Genomic DNA, 6,539 nt, shown 5'->3' with positions numbered 1-6,539 from the left:
ACTGAAATCAAAAGAAAACTAAAAGGAACAATCCTTAAATCACATTATTAAACTACAAAGAAACTAACCAACTCTATTACATCTATCTCAAAACAAAACTGTACCCTTCAGAAAATCTTAAACCAGAAGACTCCAAGAACAACTCCAAATCACGTGTCCTTATCCATTGCACTCCACCATCTATGTTCCCAAGAACACACCCACGTTGCAAAACAAAGCAAACATGGGTCAGCAAATTGAATTTGCTGGTATGAGTAGACTAACAACAAAATAACAATACGTTCATATCTTTCGAATAAAGAAATATACTATTCAATCATTTCAACTTAGAAGACAAGTTAGTTCCGTATTCTCAAAACGGCATGCAGTTTCTTCCCATGTAAAATTTCAACCACCAATATACATTTCCAAGAAATCTCAGATAATAGTATTCATCATGCTCAATTTCCAAAATAACTCACAATATAGTTTCCACTTACATTCAACTTATTACATACACATATGATAACTTATTTAAATATGAGTTTGATACACTTTACCTTTAAGTTGGCGCGTTATCTTAGGGTAGGACAACGTCTCTGCATAAAAAGTTAATAAGTCCTACCCTTGTGCAAAACAAAATTAGATTTCCCAAACGTAATCATTTATAGTATATATCTATTTTACTCTCACTGCAACCATCATGGGTATATATAATTTGGCATAATATATCGCCAATATTAACTAACATTCATATCACACCACCATATCCATCATATCACGCTAACCATATTCACATTCCTTCATAAGAAATTATATGCATCATATCATAATATATCACTACTAGGGGGTACATTCATCCCTCGTGAGTATCAACTCACATAAACCACGTATACATTTCCTTGTAAGAAATTATGTACATCATAATACATAAATATTCATATGCAATAACTCAGTCACATGTAAAATCAATGTTTTACTTTAATATCACTCGTCTACTTATGAGAACGAGGAAAAAGTCACAACCAAGGAGTACATTCATCCCTCGTGAGTATCAACTCACACAAACCACATAAACATTTCTCATAAGAAATCATATATATCATATGCAATAGCTCCATCACACGTAAAATCAATATTTTATTTTGCTTATTAATTATCTCGTTGACTCAATTATTAAAAGACACATCCCAACCTTTAGTTCCTACTCCACGATTTGCACTACACACATTTGCCAAATCACACATATCCGTGTGCCTCACTCACACCGAGTACCACTACAAGACATATGTCCCAAGCGGGGATATCGCCTCCAGAAAATATATTTTCATCTTGTAAACTCGTAATTTGTGAGTCACAGCCATCTCTGGGCTTTCCATACACATAATCACAAAGCCTCCTTTGGGCATAACAAAATATCAGGTCATTCATGACATATTCAATGAATATCTTGGGTCATTCCCGCCACATTCAAGGAATACCCATCATAATACTAACAGGTCATTCATGGCACATTCAATGAATACCTTAGGTCATTCCCGCCACATTCAAGGAATATTTATCATAACACTAACAGGTTATTCATGGCACATTCAATGAATACCTTGGGCCATTCCTACCACATTCAAGGAATACCCAACTACATTCCCGTACATTTAAGGAATATAGCCAACCCGCAAGGCGAATGCATTAGTTCCTCTCTAAGGCGGCTTTTCACATGACATCATTAGTCATAAATATTTCATTTCATTTCTTTTCATCAAAGAGGCGTGGAGAGATATAAAGATGTGAGCGACACATTAAATTTTCACCGGACACTTTTACACAGGATTTTTAACACTCAAGAGTTCTCATTTATTATAATATTTTCATTACAAAACAAACATCGTCTCAAACAATAGAATCATTACTAAATATTTCAAACACAATAACTAATCAACTTACCTAATTATCAATTACATAAATCATAGATATCAAAATGTTCAATCAGGAATAACGCATTAGTTAAATGTCTCGTGAATACATTTTAAACAACCACAATCACGTACACAATTAAGTACTAATATTGTACATATATAGTTATTACAATAACTAATAACTAATATATAATATAGTGGTTACACTTTTGTTCAAAGCTGCCTACGTATCCAAATCTTTCAATATTGGAATCAAGCCGTCGTAGTTCTTATCAGCCACATAGTCAATGCTATAGTTTTTCCTACATTCATCCAAATGACATGTAACTTAAATATTTAGAAACTAGGGTATGTAGACATACTTTTTCATGTAGAACTCGAAGTCCCAACCTCAGCCCATCTAGAAGAAAACTTAAGTTGAAAACGGTAAAAATCCTAATTTTTTAGCAAACTAGATTTCTGACGGACTATCTTCCGAATAACACAACGCTTTCCACAGGTGTCCAAATGCATCGAGGATTTTTGTGTTGAAAAGCTAACACATAGAACTTACTTTATTATGTTTTACAAAAATACTCAATATCATTCTAAATGTTCGATAACTAAGCTCGAACACAGTGAGCAAAACTGATTTCTGACGCACTGTTTTCTGCTAGTCAAACTTTCAAACACCATAATTAATTCCACCGGCCTCGGATTGCGATGAGGCCAATTGGAATAGAAAGCAGACTTCCAAATCTTTTTTTTTTTTTTTATGTTTTATAAAAATTCTAACTCTCACCCTAACTATTTTAAAACTGGACTTGAACACGGTCTTGAAACCGATTTCGACGACTTGCTTTCTCAATCAACCAAACTTCCAGACCTTATATCTATCTCCACAGACCTCAGAATGCATCGAGGCCAATTAGGTTGGAAATAGGACTCAGAAAACTCCTTTTTTTATGTTTTGGCAAGAGTTTGAATCTGACCCCAACTATGTAAAAACTCGATTCCAAACCAGGCACAGACCGGATTTCTGCAGTCAACAAATTCTGACGTGCCAACTTCCGAATGGTGTAACTCCTTCTATATAAACCAAAATGCTATGGGGATTTTTGAGTTTGAAAGAGGGCGGATAAAACTTTGTTAACATGCTTTATAGAAAACCAAAATCAATCTCTAAACACACTTAAATTCATCTTCAAATCAGACAAAATTCGTGACTTGAACAGGACCAAACAACACCAAATTTTGCAACAACATAGACACCCATGTCAGTACTTATACATCTGTTATTAGTATTAGATATATACGATTTGAGACCTCATATAATTTAATAGGAAGGGTCATGCTCATCTAGGGTCTATATACAAAAGCAAAGGTAATAGATAAGTTCAAAACTAAAATAAGGTTAAGCTAATGTATTACTAAAGTGTGACGACTTAGCCTTGTACAATCCATCTGAGTAATCAAAACTCGTCTAAAATACCAATACGTTGGCATCCCATGTCATGATTTATTTCTTATAAACATTCACGTGCACAAGCAAGATAAACAAATAGTCGGCAGTGTATTTCAAGCACACATAATCATCACTTTCCAGATGTTAGATATCATCTTGTGTGTCAAGTCAAATAAGACAACACTGTATTAATAAATCATTGAACAAGGAGAAATATTTTCATGTATAATAGCCAAACATTTCCGCTATTGAGCACGTATCGTTAATCAAAGTCGGATCTAAAAATATTCTATACGGTTGTACCTATAACTATCTCATGCATGGCAAATAAACATTTCCGCTTATAACCTAATAACACTAGTTAAAGTAGTAATCTCTAAAGTTCACACTTGTAGCTATAAACAACCTTTATATATATAAATTAAGCACTTCAACCTTTAAAGTTCGCATCGGTAAGCTTCTAACATGAATATATATACACTTTAAGCCATGCACTTTACTTCACCATATTCCCATATAGCAAATAAACAAAGCCCATGAAACCCATATTCCACAATTAAATAAACTTTGGCGTCTATAACTCAGTATACCAAATGCGTCTTTGTTCAATTCAATAATTTTCGATTTCAAAGTTCTAATAATTAAATCAATACACAACTATTATAAACCACATGATAATCAATTAATTATACATATATATACATATTTAGACTACTCACTCGTGATACGCTCCTGTTGCCATCAAATCCCCAACAAGAAACCTCCATTTTCTTCTTTTAGTAAAACTCTCTCTCCCTCTCCACTATTTAAAACTCTCCGTGTAAACACCATTTTTTTTTCAAAACCCCTTAAAAAATAGGGAATGGGGTTTATCCTCTTTACCCTATCTCTTTCTAATTCTTATCATTTTTATTTTTATCTACTATTATTATTATTATTTAACTTTATATATATTTAATTAAAAAGGAGAATAAAAATAGGGGTGTTATAGCTCCCCAAGTATAATGTAACTTTATTGTTGTTGTGTCAATCTTTGGTTTGTGTGATAGACCAACTAAATGGTTTAATTTACTGGTTTGTGTGATTGGATGTGATTCTTTGTCGAATTCTAGAAAGAAAAATCTCCAAATAAGGGATTAGCTTCCAAAGGTTGTAACTATTACTCCCTTTGGTTTTTGGTCACACATTTAACCAAGTCCGCTTACATTATGATTGAGTGTTGTTGGTTAGTGTATAAATCAAGTGCTTGAAACTATTTTGTATGTAAATTTTATTAATTGGTTGGGTTGTTTTTCGGTTAGTTATTAGATGATTACTTGATTATCTCTTTGGGAATGATCAATTATAATTGGAGAGGACTTTCAAACTTATTAAGAGCATTCCCAATGCAAGCAACAACTTGTTACCTCCACATAGGACTATTTCCCCTTAAAGTTACCTTATTGGTGATAAGCTATTAGGGGTTGCCCAATGCAAAAGTGATTTTAAAATTCGGACGGAATTTATTAATTCCGTCTGAATGTATAAAATGAAAAAATATCGAAAAAAAACATGTTGGACGGAATGAAACATCCCGTCCAGAAGAAGAAAAAAAAAAAAAAAAATAAATATATATATATATATATATATATCGTTCGTGTTATCTGCTCGTCAGAAAGCAATCATTGGATGCTTGCAGTCGGAATATGCAAATGATTTTCTACTTGCTATTCCGATGGAAGGACTTAGACAACATATGTCACCGGTGGAGTATCATTCTATTATCCGGTACCGTCTTATGATCCCTTTGTACTCTGATGGTGGTCTATACCCTGTTTGCAAAAAGAGTAGACTAGATGCTTTCGGAGACCACGCAGCACATTATAGACATTTTCCAAGTTTCAAATACCGACATGATCATGTCAGAGATATTTTATGTGATGCATTTTGGAGGGCTGGAGTACAAGTGAATAAGGAGGCTCCCGTGAATTTTCTCACTGATCCGAATGAGGGAAGATCGACATTTCGGCCTGCGGATGTATTAGTTTACAGTTGGTATGAGGGGAGGCATGCGTGTGTTGATGTAACTAGAGCCTCTTTGTTTGTAGGGCTTGGGAATGGAGTTTTTGAGGTGGGAGAAGCAGCTAATAGAGCAACGGTAGGGAAAATTGAGAAACACGAGGAGGCTTGTAGAGCTAACCAGCATTGTTTCATTCCTTTTAGTTTTGACACTTTTAGTTTCTTGGCACAACAGTCTGTTGAGCTCCTTAAGATATTGCAGAAAGTTATGGACTGCAACGTAATGATAGCTGGTTCCAACGAGTTTGTGTTTAAAAGAATAGGATTTGTCATTCAGAAAGGACTTGAAGCGCAGCTTGTTGCACGCTTGTCCTAATTATTTGTAAAACTCGTTATCATTATCAATAAAATTTCCACTTAAAAAAAAAAAAAAAAAAAAAAAACACACGAGACGGAATAAAAGGTTTCGTCCGAAGTTCACAACTCAGCAACTATCTCTATAGCAAGTGTCACCTTATTGTTACTTAGTAAAAAACTATCCTCATTGTCACCCTTGCATCGGGCCATTGTTTTTGGCTCATAAGGATGACAAATTGTTATTTCCCTTCAAAATGACTTGCATTTGGAATGCTCTAAGTAAGTTTGATATTGATATTATTGATCGTAATAATAAAAAATAAAAAATAAAAAAAAAAAACACACGAGACGGAATAAAAGGTTTCGTCCGAAGTTCACAACTCAGCAACTATCTCTATAACAAGTGTCACCCTATTGTTACTTAGTAAAAAAACTATCCTCATTGTCATCCCCTTGCATTGGGCCATTGTTTTTGGCTCATAAGGATGACAAATTGTTATTTCCCTTCAAAGTGACTTGCATTGGGAATGCTCTAAGTAAGTTTGATATTGATATTATTGATCATAATTCTTATGCACCTCCCAACTTAAAGATGAATTTCGTCTCAAGTAAGCCTGCTACATGTATACTTAATATTATGGATTCTTAGGCAACGTATGGTCGAAGTAAATAATAATAATAATAATAATTAAAAAACACACACGCACACACACACACACCCTCAAAAAATAATTAACGGAAAATTGAAAACTGTATGCAATTACATTGAATTAGCCTAAAAAATTATTAACGGAAAATAAAAAAATTTGATGTAAATGCAATGGACTAAACTCAAATAATAATTA

This window comes from Coptis chinensis, chromosome 3, assembly GCF_015680905.1.
Source record: "Coptis chinensis isolate HL-2020 chromosome 3, ASM1568090v1, whole genome shotgun sequence".
NCBI classification, from domain to species: Eukaryota; Viridiplantae; Streptophyta; class Magnoliopsida; order Ranunculales; family Ranunculaceae; genus Coptis; species Coptis chinensis.
Note: the sequence above shows the minus strand (reverse complement) of the source record.